General features: G+C 47.3%; 1 protein-coding gene across 1 annotated transcript in view; it reads left to right on the forward strand.

Moving 5' to 3' along the window:
• auh (AU RNA binding protein/enoyl-CoA hydratase) overlaps window positions 1-18,979 on the forward strand; it is a 348,073-nt gene that overhangs the window by 195,941 nt on the left and 133,153 nt on the right. The window lies entirely within an intron of this gene.

An 18,979-nucleotide genomic window follows, 5' to 3' on the forward strand; every position in this document is an offset into this window, starting at 1 on the left:
TTTAGTGATGGTGAACCAAACAGAATATGTAATAACCGGAAAATGTAAGTTATGTAAGTACTTGTTTTTCCTCTTTATATGCTGAGTTTGCTTTTTATCAAATTTCTAACAGTTGCAATTTAAAAAAAAACATAATCTCTCCTTAACAACAGATCTTGTGGATTAACAAATGTTCTACATGATGTATCTGCTCACTTGATTTAATGCATTGTGCTTCACCTGCAATCACGCTCAGACTTTAAAAAAAAAAAAATTTAAATTAAGGGCAATTTAGCGTGACCAATCCACCTACCCTGCAAATCTTTGGGTTGTGGGGGTGAGACCCATGTAGACACAGGGAGAATGTGCAAACGCCACACAGAGAGTGACCCAGCTCCGGGATCGAACCCGGGTCCTTGGCACCGTGAGGCAGCAGTGCTAACCACTGCGCCACCCTGCCGTCCACGCTCAGACTTGATGAATATTGAACATATGTTTCATAGACAATGCTACAAGTATGTAATGCATGTAATTGCATCTATAGGCTCCTCAAAGAAGGGCGTCCCTGATGAGGATATGGATTATCTCTCGTTCATGAGAATTCAATCTTGTTGATTCTCAGAAACATTGCAATGGATTCTTCACAAAGTTCCTTCTAACACCTTAACTTGGTGGCAATTACCTGCCCTTTTTAGTTTGAAGTGTGCATTAAGCATTTTTTTTGACAGTTACTATTTGGTTTCAAATACAAATCTAAATGACCCAATCAATAGACTCAGTTTTAACCCAGAAAATGCAGGGTCACAGATATTACTATAACATCACATTGAATTTGTTTCAACTGGGCTCTGAATTTTATATTTCATATATTTTCAGAACTTTTGGTTGTTGCACATGTTACCTGTTATTTCTGTTTCAGACAATCAGCAGGTAACCTATGAAAAATAAGGATACAAGAATTTAGAGATGGTTAAGGGGCAGTCGTTGCAATAAGCTACCTTTTTTTTACATGCAGTTTTATATACCTGTTCTTTCATCATGTATCTCAATCATAATCTTGCAGAAACTCATGAAACTGCCGCTTGAATCCATTTATAGTCTCTACTTCAGTGGCCTTCCTATGTAATTTATTTCAAATATTCATTTTATTGAAAAACATTCCTCCTGCATTCATATTTTTAAATTTGTATTTCTCAGTATTTGAATCCTTCACCATAAAAATAATTTTCGTGGATCAAATATGTAATTCACTCACAATCTTGAAATATTTAACCACAGTGTTGCGCCCGGCATGGATCTGGCGCGCCAATTAAAAAGTGGAAAACTCCAAAATTGGGGTGCAAAATCAGCCAGCTCCCGATGGTGAGTTCCAGATCTCGCCCAGATACGGCGAGCACTTCTTTAATCCTGATTTGCATTCATTTGCGAGATTGCAGTTGAATGCAACAGCCTCCTGGGAAGTAACCGCTGCCCCAACGGGAAATCACGCTGCAGTTGTTTAGTACTCCTTGTTAAAAACGTGAAGCTGGCGCAATGGCTGCTGAGGGGAAGTGAGTAGTCATTTCCATTTTCTGGTTCAAGGACACTGGCGCTGCTGCCCCGGGCGGGGCTGGGGTGGGGTTGCGGTGGGATGGCTGGTTTGGTCGGGGGACTGAAGCATTCCAGGATGGGGGTCGCTCCATTGGGGGGCATCTGGGGGAGGGGTGAGGCCTGGGGGGGGGGGGGGGGGGGGGCACCCTCTGCTGGTTTTTTCGTCCTTCCTCTCATTCACTCTTGCCCCCAATTCCTCCTTCCCCCCCCCAATACCCCCACCCTCTGTTCCCCTCCTTCCCAACCATTCCCCCCCCACCCCACCATCATTCCCTGACTCTTCTCCCCCAGCCCCCATTCCTTCCCGACCCTGTATAACATCACCACAGGGTGCTGGGTCTGCGCCAGTACTGTCAGAGGGTCAATATACAAGGCAGGAAAGTGATGATAACTCACTGTGAGGAAAGCTCTGGTGCTCCTTAATTTATGCCGAAGTCTGGCTCCTGTCTTTCTGTGATAGCGCGATCACAACCATCCTCTGAACGGGGTCTGTATTGGGGGTGTTTCATCTTGGACCACTGTGCGGCAGGGGTGGCTGGAGCTTGGGGACCCTGGCTCACTTATCAGTCACTGGCATTGCCATACCCATACCACCCTGTTCTGCCTGCTGCCCTTGAGAGGCACAACTATCAGGAAGAGGGGGAGTGGGGTGGGATTTGGAAGAACTAGAGACCGCTGTCGTCTCCTTGATGGCAGGCCCCGGGTTGCCTCCACTGCTTTCTCCTCCCTGACGGTGCTGGAAGAGACCTGGGGGTCTCCATGGGGCAGCTGGAGTGAGCTCCAGAGGTCTTTGAGTCATCTGCCACTGCTAGTCCTGATGGCTCTCCGTTGTCTGGACCGATGCCCTCAGTGATGGTCCTCAGTGACTGGGTCATGCTCAACGGTGCCTCGGCAATGTCCGCCTGTATCTGGGACATTCAGTGACTGAGACATGATGTTGCCGTGCCTTTGGCACCACCACTCAAGATGCGGAAGTCATGCTCAAGGCTTTCCACTGTGGTCGCCACTCTAGCAGTGTTTGCCTGGGTGCCACGTATTGCCAACATCATCTCCTGCGCCCATTGCCTTTGGGACTCCTCCAATAGCTATGCACAGGCTGGAATGCAGCTGACATCCCATCCTGAATGTCACGTTGTGTTCTATCATCTGATCAGCTCTGGGAGAATCTTGTCGAGAGACTTGGCATTTTACTGGGACCCAGCTGAGTCCTGGGATGTTGCTGCCTCCACCTGATGTGCATCAGCATCTGTGTGCTGCTCACTGGTTTTTGCCCCAGAAGCCTGTCCACTGGTGTTGCCCATGGGCGTTTATGTTTCTGCACTGGTGGAAAGTGGGGGTGATAGCTGTGATGCCTCGATGGTGGTCTCCTTGGAGCTCTCCCCTGAGGTAGTCTCTTGGGTGGCGGGAGGGGAACGGCTCCAGATGGCCCAGTCCCATCAGATGGAGATCCTGCGAGACGATGGACATTTGGTCAGTGAGATGGGAGAACCATTTTATCTGATATGAACAACTTACTTGAGACAGGCCATCTAGGTGAAGGGGCAGTGGATCCTCACCTCTGCAGCACAGGTTAACCTCGCTGTCGATGACTGCTCTCTCCCCGGTCAACCCCGCCATTTACAGGGGGGTGAGGACTCAGATCTCTGGCACTCCGCCCGCCGCCACTGTTGGTCCTCCGACCCCCTCGCGGGACTCGTGTACGTGACGTCGGGAAGTCTGGCCAAGTTTGCATCCCTAAAGCTTGGAGCAGGTCTGCACGCTGCCATGCTTGAATGTTGACTGAGTGAGTAGTGAGGAAGCGTTTAAAAGCAGGATCCTCTTGCTAGCGGCGAAAGGCTGAGGCCCAAGTCTGACGAATTAGGCGGTGAGACCGCTAGTAATGGTGAGAAACTTGTGGGGCTCATTTCCAGCACAAAGTGCTGTTAAATATGGGACGCGATCTTGCCAAAGCAGTCGTTGAGAAGCACCCGCCCAAAATCACACTTAGAAATATTTCTGTTAAATCGCGCCCATTATTTCGAAGAAAGGAAACCCAAGTTTCTTTCATCATTATTTAATTCCTGAAACCAGGTAAGATCATATTAATGCTTTATACAGTAGCTATTTCATCTCTGATATATTTTGTCTTTACATTAATGTAACCATGTACCTATTTAACCTTTTCAATTCAGCCAAGAACTCTATTTATGTTGCCTGCATTAATGCAGCATAAATTGGATCTCTTCCTTGATGAATTGACTACATGAATATTTCATTTAATTGAATCTCATTTTATTGTGTTTGCGTACTGAGTATCTTTTCATTTAACCGCTTTGAAATGCATCTGCCACCTGTTAATGCAGTTGGATAAAAAATTCAAGTTCTTATGAATCTGGTTGCATTGTTCTTCGTTCGATGCTGTGTCTCCTTTGCAAGCTCAGTGTTAAACATTTAATTTTCCACGTTCATATCATCAATATGTATTTTATGATAATAAGGGTCCCAGTAATGACAACATTCTACACAAAATTTGTTTACAATTGGAAAGTTCCCATTTGTGGTTACCCACTATTTTAAAATACATTTTCCATCCATGATCTTACTTAATACATGATGACACCTTTACATCTTGGATCTGCCCAAGCCCTGTACATACCATCTAGGCTAAAATTCCAGTGCATTCCTTTAGAGATGCCATCTGTTCATGTGACGGATGAAATGGCTACTGCCTGAGCAGGGAGACAGGTGAGGGAGAAACAAAAGACAGAAAGGTAAGAAGCAAAAGTGAAAGGCAGAAAAAACAATGGTGAAAAACAAGGAGCCAGGATGCAAAATGAAGCAAATGTGACTAACAAGGTTAAACACACAGTCTGAAGACTTTGCCGGAATTGGAGCGGGGCGTGGTCGGTAGATGCTGGGAGAGGCCTCCCAACAACCATTACACCTTGCGAGATCTATCGCTACCTTGGGCATGGCTAAGAGCCCACTTAACCGTGCTGATGCCAGATCTAACCAGGTCTCGGAATCTATTGGCCTCCCCAAGGAGACCCCAGTTTAGTGGGTGGTCAGGGACAGGGAAGGATGGAGCCCTGGCTCTCCCCGGTGCCTTGTCACTTCCAGGCTGGCATCTTGGCATTGCCACCCTGACAGTGCCAAGGTGATGGGGTGGCACTGCCAGGATGGCAGGACTGGAACCAGGGTGGCAGTGCCAGGGTACCCAGGTGCCAGGGTGGCACTGCCAGAGATCAGGCCCTGAGAGGGGCTATGCCCATGAAAGGAGGAATGAGTGTAATAAAGGTGTGGGGTGGAGGACGGGCATGAAGGAGGTTTGGGGGGTGTGAAGGGTTGGGGCTCCTGGATTGGGGAGACGAAAGAGGGCATGGGAACACCTGGAAAGGGGGCTTGATCTCTGAGGAGCCAATCTGGCCAGTGAGTTCAGCTCTCCAGTAATTAAATAAATTCCATGTGTGGGCTAGCTCGACGAGAAGCTCCCCAGGTCTTGAAAAAAATGGCCAAGTATGGATAGATAGCGGTGGGGAACTCACCGACAGAGCCGGTGAGAAATTCCCAGCCAAACCCGCCTGAAATTACACTTCAAAACTTTAGATTGTGTTCTTTGTGTCTTAATGCAGAAGCAGTCGCAATGAGGCATAAACAGTTATGATATAGTTGCAATTACAGGGACATGGCTGCAGGGTTACCAATGGTAGGAGCTGAACATTCAGGGGTATTCGTTATTTAGGAAGGGCAGACAAAAGAGGAAAGTAGGTGGGGTAGCATTGTTAGTAAAGGAGGAAATCAATGCAATAGTGAGGAAGGATATTAGCTCGGAAAATCATGATGTGGAATCTGTATGGGTGGAAGCAAGGGGCAGAAAACATTTTGGGGTTCTCTGTCGGCCCCCAAACAGTAGTGGAGATTCAGGGGAAGGTATTTTCAAGACCAGAGATGCATACAGTAAGGGTACAACTAATCATGGTGACTTGAATTTACAAAAAGATTGGACAAGGTGGCATAGTGGAGGAGGCGTTTCTGGCGTGTGTACACGATGGCTTTTTAGACCAATGCATTGAGGAACCAACCGGAGAACAGGCTCTAGACTGGGTACTGTGCAATGAGAAATAAGTAATTAACAGTCTTGTCTTCCTGGGCCAGAGGGGCAGAGTATGGGAAGATGGCGAGCAGGATGTTGGCCCATCAGTTGAGGAGGCAAGAGGCAGCGAGGAAGATTGACAGAGTGAGGGATGATAAGAGTAAGGTGGTGATGGACACAGAGGGGTGTGAATGGCATGTTTGAGGCTTTCTACAGAAGGCTTTACAACTCAGAGCCCCCGGCTGGGGCAAGGGGATGCGGCGGTTTTTGGACAGGTTGGAGTTTGCCAAGGTAGAGGAAGAGCTGGTTGAGGGACTGGAGACCCCAATTGGGTTCAGGGATGTGATGGACAGTATGGAGGTGATGCAGGCAGGGAAGGCCCCGGGGCGGACAGGTTCCCAGTGGAGTTTAATAAAAATTTTGGGGGGTCCTGGGACCATTGCTCGTGCGGATGTATAATGAAGACAGGGAGAGGGGGAAACACCCCCTACCTTGTCACAGGCTTCCATCTCCCTGAACTTAAGAAAGGATAATGATTCAGAGCAGTGTGGGTCGTACCGCCCAATATCATTACTGAATGTAGACGCCAAGCTGTTGGCAAAGGACTGCGAATCGCGAATTGAGGACTGCCTTCTGGGGTGAGAGGCGAGGATCAAACGGGTTTTGTGAAGGCGCACTTGGGGAGGCTACTCAATGTAATCATGATGCCTCCGGAGGGGCAGGATGTGGAGGCGGTGGTGCCGATGTACTTGGAGAAGGCATTTGATTGGGTGGAGTGAGAGTAACTGCTGGAGGTGTTGGGGCGGTTCGTGTTCGGACAGGGGTTTGTGGACTGGGTCCGGTTGCTGTACAAGGCGTTGATCGCAAGTGTGTGGATGAACTGAGTGAGTTTGGGGTATTTTGGGCTGCATCGGGGAACAAGGCAGGTGTGGCCACTCTTCCCGCTGCTCTTCGCCTTAATAATCATAATAATAATAATCTTTATTATTGTCGCAAGTAGGCTTATATTAATACTGCAATGAAGTTACTGTGAATATCCACACGTCACCACACTCCAGTGCCTGTTCGGGTACAAAGAGGGAGGATTCAGAATGTCCAATTCACCATACAAGCACGTCTTTCAGGACTTGTGGGAGGAAATTGGTGCACCCGGAGGAAACCCACGCAGACAAGGGGAGGATGTGCAGACTCCGCACAGACAGTGTCTATCCATGGGATTGGCAAATCTCTCATGATTGAAGCTCATGCGGTTAAGATCCACAAGGTAGAGCTCATCACTGCCATGGATCTCTCCAATCCCAATATGTGAGCTCACATTGCCTCAGGGAACTCTGCCAGATGTCCACATGTCTGCTGACGCACCAAAACTGTGTTCCCTAAGGTAACGTCTAAGGCCTACCACCATGTCTACTGGAGCATCATCATGTCTGACGTCCTTCCCCCGAAAGGGACTGTGCATGGATGTCTCTGACTTAGCCAGCTCATCCCGCACCCTTCACCATGTGCCACTGATTCTGGTCACACACTATGGCCCTCCGATGCACTCGTCTCTGTGTTGGCAGAGTGCGGTCTGCCTCCTCGGACATTTCTTCCTGTTGATTCCCAAGGGATAAGATGGCCTGGGAATGAGTGCTGGGACCTGTGTGAAACACAAAAGGAGTTGTAGCCCCTTAAATTGTGAGAGCACTCTCTGTTAAATGTAATTTTCTTTAGCATCTAATCATTTTTGAAAAATTATTTTTAAAAAAATAAATTTAGAGTATCCAATTCATTTTTTCCAATTAAGGGGCAATGTTGAGTGGCCAATCCACCTAACCTGCACATCATTGGGTTGTGGGGTGAAACCCACGCAAACACGGGGAGAATGTGCAAACTCCACACGGACAGTGACCCAGAGCCAGGATCGAACCTGGGACTTCGACGCCGTGAGGCAGAATGCTAACCACTGCACCACCGTGCTGCCCTTTTAGCCTCTAATCATAATTGTGGTGATCTTATCATGAAACCCTACCTTTGCATACCATCTCATACCAATGTCTTCTGCTTATTGAACTAACAGGATTATCTCCATCATTATCACCAGGTTACAAAGTGCCTCCTCTAACACCATCTTCAGCACCTACAAAGGGTGATTCTCCATCCACGACAATAAGTCAGGAGGGCACCTGATTAACTCTGTGGCAGTCTCCTCCATGTTTCTGATCAGCCATAGCCTCATAGACCCATTCCCAGTCCAAACTATGTTCCTGGCAGTAAGGACACTCTTGTCCTGCAGGAAATGTTACCTAATATATGGTGCCACTGGGGACAAATCTCTTGAATCTGGTAGTGCGTCACAGTGTATATGCACATTTCTACCGTGTACACCAGGAACATCCTGGAGTTACAAACCTTCTTGCCAAATGAGACATATTTGCCCACAAGTCTCCCATTATGATGTGAACCATCACTTGAACCTCTGTTTGCTTCTGCCAAAGAACTCACCTTGCTGGAGCACAGCAAGTCATGGAACTGTTGCTGCATTGAACCCAAAGTGGGGCATGATCCCTTGCTGTGCTCACAGCAGAAAAGTTACTGTGTGCCTTGCTCCTTGTGGATGGATTCTGCCAGCCACTTGGATATAAAGTGCTTTGGCATCCCTGGACCATCTTGACCAAGGTCATGGTCACTGAAGCAGGGCTCAGCCCATTCTGCTCCTTCCCCACTTGACTGGCTTTTTGATATTCTGACATGACAAATGAACAAAACATGGACATTTAAGGCTTCCAGCTTCAAATGGTCCTGCCTGCTTGCATACATGAACCACTTTCTCTATCTCATCAATGTTGTGGGGTGGGATGCCGATGGGTGAGCAATGGAACTGGACAATTGCAGGGTGGCCTGCAACTTGTTCCTTTTGTAACAAGATGGCATATTGTGCTCCTGCGCACAAACTACCCTGCTGGCCTGCTCCCCCTGAGTCACACTGTTTTTGCACGACCCAAGCCCCAATTGCATGGCCCAGCCCTGATGGATGGTGGAAGGGCAAAGGCTCTGCATAAGATGTCGATCAATCATCACCTGAGACATTATGGTAAACTGGGTCAGTACACAATATCATGAGCAGCTGATAGTCCCAAGATGCTGCCATCCATGGCTGCCTCGTGAAGCTTTTTAAGTGTTAACTTTGTTGAGTGTGCTCCTTCATTATAAGGTGAAAATATAACAGTAATGTCTATATTTTCCTGACTATTACAGATAGTGCTTGATGCGCTATCAATTGCACTTAAAGACTCGAATCGGTACAAGAGAGGCTTTATTACAGTGATATGTTTATCCTTCGACTGCAGCTGGTAGAATGGCAGCTCAGGAGTTCTCATATATATTTATACAGCTCCCTGTGGGCGGAGCTAGCCGGCAGGGGCTTCCGGCAAACCTGTAATACAGGTACTGCTGTACATCCCCTAGTACAGGCACACACACAATTACACAGTGGTGGATCACCACAGTGCACATCCGACTCTTGATTGACGTCACCTCCCAGCAATCCACTTCCTGCTTCACAGCAGAAATGTCTTACGAGCTCTTTAAAGAGTGCCCATGATGTGCTACTCACACAGGACCCGCTCCACATCTGTACTGCTTCAGGGGTTGGTGGAACCGACTCCATCCTGCACCCACTCCTTTCAGAACGAAAATCCAGCAGTTTGCTGAGTTACTGCAGTCGGGGAAATTTCCTGACTCTGCGAATTCACCTTGGGAGTGAAAATCCAGGCCCATGTTCCATGTGGTGACTAAAATCAGATCAGCTTTAAAGCCTTTATTTTGATTCCATAACATCAGATGCCACATGAGTATGGCAAACTCCAGTGCAGAATGGTATATTTTTCCAAACACCATCCTATGATGAGATGCAAATCATAGATCTTCTCTGCCTATTCTGATAAACAGACAAGCAAGATACCTAATTTTATTGTAGCAAAACAAAAGAATCAAGGTCACCAAAGGACGACACCGAAAAATCGCTAAACACAATTTCACCTTAATTTTGTATTTTAATATAATAGTTAAATCAAATTCAATATTAATTATATATTACACTGTGGATACAACAAAGTTAGATCTTGTTTTATTCCAAGGCTGCCTGCTAGAAGCCAGGTTGAAAAATGAAATGAAATGAAAATCGCTTATTGTCACAAGTAGGCTTCAAATGAAGTTACTGTGAAAAGCCCCTAGTCGCCACATTCCAGCGCCTGTTCGGGCAGGCTGTTACGGGAATTGAACCGTGCTTCTGGCCTGCCTTAGTCTGCTTTCAAAGCCAGCGATTTAGCCCTGTGCTAAGCAGCCTCATCTGGTTTAATGTTCCACTGCAATTATGACAGATGTGAGCTCATGTCCAGGGGACAGATGAGGGGATGTAATTCCAACTGTCCCAAAATCCAGGGCACAAAATGTTGAATACCCATATAATAGGCAGATATCCTAAACAAACTAACAGTTTCGCTAACTGATAGATATTCTGATGATAATGGCTTTCTTTCAAATGTAACCAATGAAGATAAACATCTGCACCATAGTTTCTGAGTACTATTCAGGCACACGGCCTCTTTCTTTATTTTGCTTTTAAACATAGTAACATATATCACAACATTAACGGACCAGAGGCGGGTTTCCCTGACCCCCCCGCCGGGTTGGAGAATCGCCAGGGGGGCGGCGAGAATCCTGCCCCCGCCGTCCGCCGAAATCTCAGGCACCGGAGATTCGGCGGGGGCGGGAATCGCGCTGCGCTGGTTGGCGGCAGCTTGCAGCGTCCCCCGCCCCCGGCGATTCTCCGGCCCGCGATGGGCCGAAGTCCCGCTGGTTCTTTGCCAGTCCCACCGGCGTAGATTAGACTAGGTCCCTTACCGGCGGGACCTGGCAGCGCGGGCGGGCTCGGGGGGGGGGGGGGGATGGGATGCGGGACGATCTGGCTCCGGGGCGTTCCACCATGGTGGCCTGGCCCGCGACCCACCGATCTGCGGGCGGGCCTGTGCCGTGGGGGCAGTCTTTTCCTACGCGTCGGCCGTGTAGGCCTCCGCGATGGCCGACGTGTAGGTGAACCCCCCCCCCCTCCCCCCCCATGCATGCGCGGGGATGACGTCAGCAGCCGATGACATTCCCGTGCATGCGCGGACTCGCGCCGGCCGGCGGAGTCCCTTTGGCCCCGGCTGGCGCGGCGCCAAAGGCCATCCACGCCATCCGGCGGAGCGCAAACTACTCCGGCACGGCCTAGCCCTGTAGGTGTGGAGGATACCACCGGGTACGGGAGAATCCCACCCCAGATGTTCCAGGTGTAACGATTTTTCATTGCACTTTATCCTGTCAACAAATGAGGGAAGAGGATGGTGAATCCTTGAATTCCCAAGGTGACAGTGTGGGGATGGAGCTTAACAATTGCTACATTTAGCCCAGTAAGAATGAAACTACACAAGGGCAGTCTCACCAACTTGGATGGAGGAGAGCATAGGAGGACAATAATGTGGTCAACCAGGTTAGAAGCTGTAGAGAAATTAAAGCCCAAAAATGCAGTCACAATCATAAAGAATGTAATTTACAATCTTGTTTCAGGCACTTAGATGTTGTGTGAGGGCTGGGAACATGATGAAACAGGAAGATGCGGAAGAGCATAGATTTATGAGGCATCAACACACTGAAGGACTTGCGAATCGGAGGTAGTGGTGCTAATGACAGATTTGAAAGGGAGGGAGATTGTACCTATCAATAGAATTAGCTAATATGAGGATCAGGAAGTAGATTTGGATCATCGGTGGCGACACGGCAGCACAGTGGTTAGCACTGTTGCTTCACAGCGGCAGGGACCCAGGTTCGATTCCCAGCTTGGGCTACTCTCTGTGTGGGTTCTGCACGCTTTCCCCGTGTCTGTGTGAGTGTCCTCCGGGTGCTCCGGTTTCCTCCCACAAGTCCTGAAATACGTGCTTGTTAAGTGAATTGGACATTCTGAATTCTTTCTCAAACAGGTGCTGGAGTGTGGAGACTAGGGGCTTTTCACAGTAACTTCATTGCAATGTTAATATAAGGTGACTTGTGATAATAATATTATAGATTATTATTATAGATTATTATTATTAAGGGGATGGTTGAAATTGGAAAAGAAATAAGAGAATTTTCACTGAATCAAAGCGTTGTTACGGCGCAGAAGGAGGCCTTTTACCCTTATTGTGTCTGCACCGGCTCTCCAAATGAGTATTTCACTTAGTGTCATTTTCCTGCCTTCTCCCTGTAACCCTGCATGTTGTGACTTTTCATATAACAGCCTAATTCACTTTTGAATGCCTCATCTTTCCTGTACAGTATGATCTTTGAATATTGGGTGGTTTTGGCAGAAATGAGTTATCTCTCTTGAAGCTTGATCTCATTTAATGATATCTGATGGTGGATGGCTAGGATGCATTGCCTTAGTATTCTTAAAAATGTACCCTCGGAGTCGACAGAGTGGAGATGAATGGAGTGAACATTCTGCTTGGGGCAAAGATATCACAGCATGAGGTGAGAGAGTGCTTGGTCTGATCAATAGCTTTAGCATGGCAAGTGGAATGCCAAAGGCTAGACGGTTGAGATTTTGAATGACAGGTGCATGTGATTTGGGGAGAATTTCTTCTAGTGTTGGGTATAGAAGGCATTTGGGTATAACATTATAACACCAATTGACCAGCATTTCCCGAGAACAGCGGAGGTTTGGCAGAGGTGCACGGGACTGCCATTGTATCTACAGTTTGCATCCTCACAGGAGGCGAGGGAACAGCGGGAAGTTGGAGTGTCATTGAATGAATGTGCAGTTATTTTTAAATAAAAGGAACTTACAAGTTTAGTTCAGCAAATCTGCAGTCAAATGCTTTCAAGTGAAAGTGTTCCCCTGATATTCTGGGTATTTTTTTTTCATTCATTTTTACAGGATGTGGGCTTCGCTGGCGAGGCCAGAATTTGTTGCCCGTCTCTAATTGCCCTTGAGAAGGTGGGAGTGAGAAGTTGGTGGTGAGCTGCCTTCTTGAACCACCGCAGCCCATGTGGTGTAGGTACACCCACTGTGCTATTAGGGAGGGAGTTCCAGGATGTTACCCCAGCGACAGTGAAGGAACGCGCAACATATTTCCAAGTTAAAATGGTGCGTGGCTCGGAGGGGAACTTCCAGGTGGTGGTGTTCCCAGGTATCTGCTGCCCTTGTCCTTGTCAATGGTAGGCGTCGTGGGTTTGGAAGGTGCTGCTTGAGGAACCTTGGTAAGATTTGTCTGCTGATTCCAATATTAGTAGGGCATCTCCATCTCGTGGTGCCCCTACCTCTCCCTCCACCTGAGCAATGTACACCATTTTTGTGGTGCTGTTGGCCACCCTTCCCATTAGCAGCCCTGTTCCACCCATCATCCCTAATTGAACAGCACTCCTGGAGGCAGCTTCTTAATTGGCCACCTCTGAGAAGATTATACTTGATGTCCTACCACTGGCTGTTCCGAATTCCTGACCCAAAATGCATCCTGGTGGTGCTATTTGCATGCAAGAACTAAAATTCAGCCATTAAAGCTCAGAATCCTAAATGCTTTATAACAGTAAAATGACTCATTTGATAGCTATTTTCCTATACTAAAAATTTATGATGTTCACTCAAAATTGTCAGGTCATTAATTAAGTATTTTCGTCCTTGTTAGATTATTTATTAGATCAGTGTTTTTCAAACTTTGTTGCTTGGGACCCATTTTTACCAAATGGCCATCCTTCGGGACCCATACCAACCGACCTTGATGACCCATGCCGGCCGGCCTTCACGACCCACTGGCCGACCTTTGTGACCCACGCCAGCCAACCTTCAGAACAACAATTTTCACTTACCTTTAATGTGCCAGATGAGCCTGCTTGGCCCTCACGATGTCACTCGCTTTTTTGTTCAGTGTTACATTTATGAAAATGTCTTCTGCTGATGATTTAAGATCTCACTTCATCCACTGAAAAAAATAAAGAGGTTTGTCCTCGAACTCGCAAGGTTTAGTCTTCAAATGTCTTTGAGGTTTTGAGGGTTTGAAATTTTGTTTTGCCAATACTTTCCATAAGACCATAAGACCATAAGACATAGGAGTGGAAGTAAGGCCATTCGGCCCATCGAGTCCACTCCGCCATTCAATCATGGCTGATGGGCATTTCAACTCCACCTCCCAGCATTCTCCCCATAGCCCTTAATTCCTCGCGACATCAAGAATTTATCTATCTCTGCCTTGAAGCCATTTAGCGTCCCGGCCTCCACTGCACTCTGCGGCAATGAATTCCACAGGCCCACCACTCTCTGGCTGAAGAAATGTCTCCGCATTTCTGTTTTGAATTTACCCCCTCTAATTCTAAGGCTGTGCCCACGGGTCCTCGACTCCTCGCCTAACGGAAACAGTTTCTTTGCGTCCATCCTTTCTAAGCCATGTATTATCTTGTAAGTTTCTATTAGATCTCCCCTTAACCTTCTGAACTCCAATGAATACAATCCCAGGAACGCCAGCCGTTCCTCATATGCTAGACCCGCCATTCCAGGGATCATCCGTGTGAATCTCCGCTGGACACGCTCCAGTGCCAGTATGTCCTTCCTGAGATGTGGGGCCCAAAACTGGACACAGTACTCCAAATGGGGCCTAACCAGAGCCTTATAAAGGCTCAGTAGCACATCGCTGCTTTTATATTCCAACCCTCTTGAGATAAATGACAACATAGCATTCGCTTTCTTAATCACGGATTCAACCTGCATGTTTACCTTTAGGGAATCCTCGACTAGCACTCCCAGATCCCTTTGTACTTTGGCATTATGAATTTTCTCACCGTTTAGAAAGTAGTCTATGCTTGGATTCTTTTTTCCAAAGTGCAAGACCTCACATTTTCTCACGTTGAAATGCATCAGCCATTTCCTGCACCACTCTCCCAAACTGTCTAGATCCTTCTGCAGCCTCCCCACTTCCTCAGCACTACCTGCCTGACCACCTAACTTCGTATCATCAGCAAACTTCGCTAGAATGCCCCCAGTCCCTTCATCCAGATCATTAATATATATGGTGAACAGCTGCGGCCCCAACACTGAACCCTGTGGGACACCGCTGGTCACCGGCTGCCATTCCGAAAAAGAACCTTTTATCCCAACTCTCTGCCTTCTGTCAGACAGCCAATCCTCAACCCATGCCAGTAGCTCACCTCGAACACCATGGGCCCTCACCTTACTCAGCAGCCTCCTGTGTGGCACCTTATCAAAGGCCTTTTGGAAATCCAGATAGACCACATCCACTGGGTTTCCCTGGTCTAACCTACTTGTCACCTCCTCAAAGAATTCTAACAGGTTCGTCAGGCACGACCTCCCCTTACTAAATCCATGTTGACTTGTTCTAATCCGACCCTGCTCTTCCAAGAAATTAGAAATCTCATCCTTAACGATCGATTCTAGAATTTTACCAACAACCGAGGTTAGGCTAATTGGCCTATAATTTTCCATCTTTTGTCTTGATCCTTTCTTGAACAAGGGGGTTACAACAGCGATCTTCCAATCGTCCGGGACTTTCCCTGACTCCAGTGATTTTGAAAGATCTCAACCAACGCTTCCGCTATTTCTTCAGCCACCTCCCTCAGAACTCTAGGATGTAGCCCATCGGGGCCAGGAGATTTGTCAATTTTAAGACCTTTTAGCTTTTTTAGCACCATCTCTTTTGTAATGGCAACCATACTCAACTCAGCCCCCTGACCCTTTATAATTTTTGGGATATTACTAACGTCTTCCACTGTGAAGACAGACGCAAAGTACTTATTAAGTTCTCCAGCCATTTCCTCATCTCCCATCACTAGCCTTCCAGAATCAGTTTGAATTGGCCCAATGTTTACTTTGGCCTGACGTTTGTTTCTTATGTATTGAAAGAAACTTTTACTATCATTTCTTATATTACTGGCTAGCCTGCCTTCATATTTGATCCTCTCCTTCCTTATTTGTCTCTTTGTTAACCTCTGTTTGTTTTTGTAGCCTTCCCAATCTTCTGATTTCCCGGTGCTTTTGGCCACTTTATAGGATCTCTCTTTTTCTTTGATACATTTCCTGACCTCCTTTGTCAGCCATGGCTGTCTAATCCCTCCCTGGATAATCTTTCTTTTCTTGGGGATGAACCTCTGTACAGTGTCCTCAATTATGCATACAAACTCCTGCCATTTTTGCTCTACTGTCTTCCCTGCTAGGGTCTGCTTCCAGTTGATTTTCACCAGTTCCTCTCTCATGCCCTCGTAATTACCTTTATTTAACTGTAACACCATTACATCCGATTTTGCCTTCTCTCTTTCAAACTGCAGACTGAACTCAACCATATTATGATCGCTGCTTCCTAAGTGTTCCCTTACTTTAAGATCTTTAATAAAGTCTGGTTCATTACATAGCACTAGGTCCAGAATAGCCTGCTCCCTTGTGGGCTCCATGACAAGCTGTTCCAAAAAGCCATCTTGTAAGCATTCCATGAATTCCTTTTCTTTGGATCCACTGGCTACATTATTTACCCAATCCACCTGCATATTGAAGTCCCCCATGATCACTGTGACCTTGCCTTTCTGACATGCCTTTTCTATTTCCCGGTACATGTTGCGCCCCTGGTCCTGACCACTGTTAGGCGGTCTGTACATAACTCCCATTATGGTTTTTTTGCCTTTGTGGTTCCTCAATTCTACCCACACAGACTCCACATCATCCGACCCTATGTCGTTTAGTGCCATAGATTTAATTTTGTTCTTAACTAACAAGGCAACCCCACCCCCTCGGCCCACCTCCCTGTCTTTTCGATAGGTTGTATATCCTTGGATGTTTAACTGCCAGTCCTGAACCCCCTGCAGCCATGTCTCTGTGATGCCTACCACATCATAATCATTCACGATGATCTGTGCCATTAGTTCATCTACTTTGTTACAAATGCTACGAGCATTCAGGTAAAGTGCCTTAATGTTAACTTTCTTATCAGTACAGATATTGGAAGTCCTAAGATGTCCAAAGTTATCCTTCCTTTTTGTTGCATTCCTAGTCTGCCTCAAGCTTAAATCCACCTGCCTACATGTTATCCTCCTGCGTATCTTGCCATTTAACTCCCTGCTCCCTGTCGCTTTCACTTTCCCTTCCCCCCAACTCAGAAGTTTAAAGTCCTACTGACCACCCTATTTATCCTCTTCGCTAGAACACTGGTTCCAGATCGGTTCAGGTGGAGACCGTCCCAACGGTACAGATCCCCCCGGTTCCAAAACTGATGCCAATGTCCCATGAAGTGGAATCCCTCTTTCCCACACCAATCCCTTAGCCACGTGTTTACTTCCCTAATTTTCCTATCCCTATGCCAATTGGCACGTGGCTCGGGCAGTAATCCAGAGATTATGACCCTTGAGGACCTGTACTTCAATTTTCTTCCTAGTGCTTGATAGTCCCCGAACAGGTCCTCCACCCTAGCTTTACCTATGTTGTTAGTCCCAACGTGGACCACAACAACTGGATCCTCCCCCTCCCGCTCCAGTATCCTTTCAAGCCGGTCAGAGATGTCCCGCACCCTGGCACCGGGCAGGCAACACACCATGCGAGACTCCCGATCCGGCTTGCATAGGATACTATCTGTCCCCCTAATTATAGAATCCCCTATAACAACTACTTGTCTTTTTACTCCCCCCTCTTGAATGGCCTTCTGCACCATGGTACCGTGGTCAGTTGGCTCATCCTGTCCAGAGCCCCTTTCCTCATCCATACAGGGAGCAAGAGTCTCATACCTGTTGGACAAGGTCAAGGGCTGAGGCTCCTGCACTCCTGAACTCAGGTTCCCTCTGCCTGCCTCACTTACAGTCACACTCTGATGTCCCTGATCAGTTCCTGCATATAATACACATGAACTTTGAATCCTGATTTGCAATGGAAGAATTAATAACCCATACCACAAATATTCATCTTCATGCTGCTTTGTTCCTGTTTTCAGCTTCTTCTTCATGGGTTGTTCACCAGAGCCCAGAAGTTCACTCCAGCACTCCAAAATGGACAAATCTCTCTCGCGCCTAAAACACATGATGTTAGCTTACGGAATGCGCAACCTGTACTCGACCGCTGCTTCTGGTGGGAGGGCTCTGTCATTTTCTGAAAAAACTGTCCCTGGACAGCGTGCTGACGTCAGGGGGAGTCGTTCCACCCCGCTGGACTCTGGGCCTGAGCACTGATTGATCCGCCACGCATGCGCGGGATGGCCGGCAATCTTCAAAGTCAGTTGTGGCCGGCATTTTAGAAGCAAGTCTTGGCCATTGGGCAGATTGATTGATTGATAATTATTGATTGATTGATATTTACTGTCACATGTACCAAAGTACAGTGAAAAGTATTTTTCTGCGACCAAGGGAGCATACACAGTATATAGTAGACAAAAGAATAATCGACAGAGTACATTGACAAATGTTACACAGTGATTGGTTACAGTGCGGAACAAGAGCAAACAAAAGCACCATAGGGTGTCGTGAATAGTGTTCTTACAGGGAACAGATCAGTCCAAGGGATAGCCTTTGAGGAGTCTAGTAGATGTGGGGAAGAAACTGTTCCTATGTCTGGATGCGCGGGTCTTCAGACTTCTGTATTTTCTGCCTGATGGAAGGGTCTGGAAAGGGCAAAGCCTGGGTGTGAGGGATCTCTGACAATGCTGTCTGCCTTCCTGAGGCAGCGGGAGGTGTAGACAGAATCAATGTGGGGGTGGCAAGCTTGTGTGATGTGTTAGGCTGAGTTCACCACACTCTGCAGTTTCTTGCAATCTTGGGCCAAGCAGTTGCCATACCAGGCTGTGATGCAGCCGGATAGGATGTTCTCTATGGCACATCTGTAGAAATTTGTGAGAGTTGATGCGGATATGCCAAATTTCTTTAGCTTCCGTAGGAAGTAGAGACGTTGTTGGGCTTTCTTGTCTGTTGCATCAATGTGAGTGGGCCAGGACAGACTGTTGGTGATGCTGACCCCCAGGAACTTAAAGCTATCGACCATCTCCACTTCGGAGCCATTGATGTAGCCGGGGGGGGGGGGGGGGGTGTGTGTGTATGTGTGCCATACTACACTTCCTGAAGTCGATGATCAGTTCTTTGGTCTTTCCAACATTTAGAGATAGAGAGAGGTTGTTTTTGGTACACCATTCAACCAAGTGATCTATCTCCCTTCTGTAGTATGATTCGTCATTGTTTGAGATACGACCCACCATAGTCGTATCATTTGCAAACTTATATATTGAATTGGAGTTAAATCTTGCCACACAGTCGTGTGTGTCTAGGGAGTACAGTAGAGGGCTGAGCACACATTCCTGTGGGGCCCTGATG

Source organism: Scyliorhinus canicula, chromosome 8 (genome assembly GCF_902713615.1).
Source record: "Scyliorhinus canicula chromosome 8, sScyCan1.1, whole genome shotgun sequence".
Classification (NCBI taxonomy): Eukaryota; Metazoa; Chordata; class Chondrichthyes; order Carcharhiniformes; family Scyliorhinidae; genus Scyliorhinus; species Scyliorhinus canicula.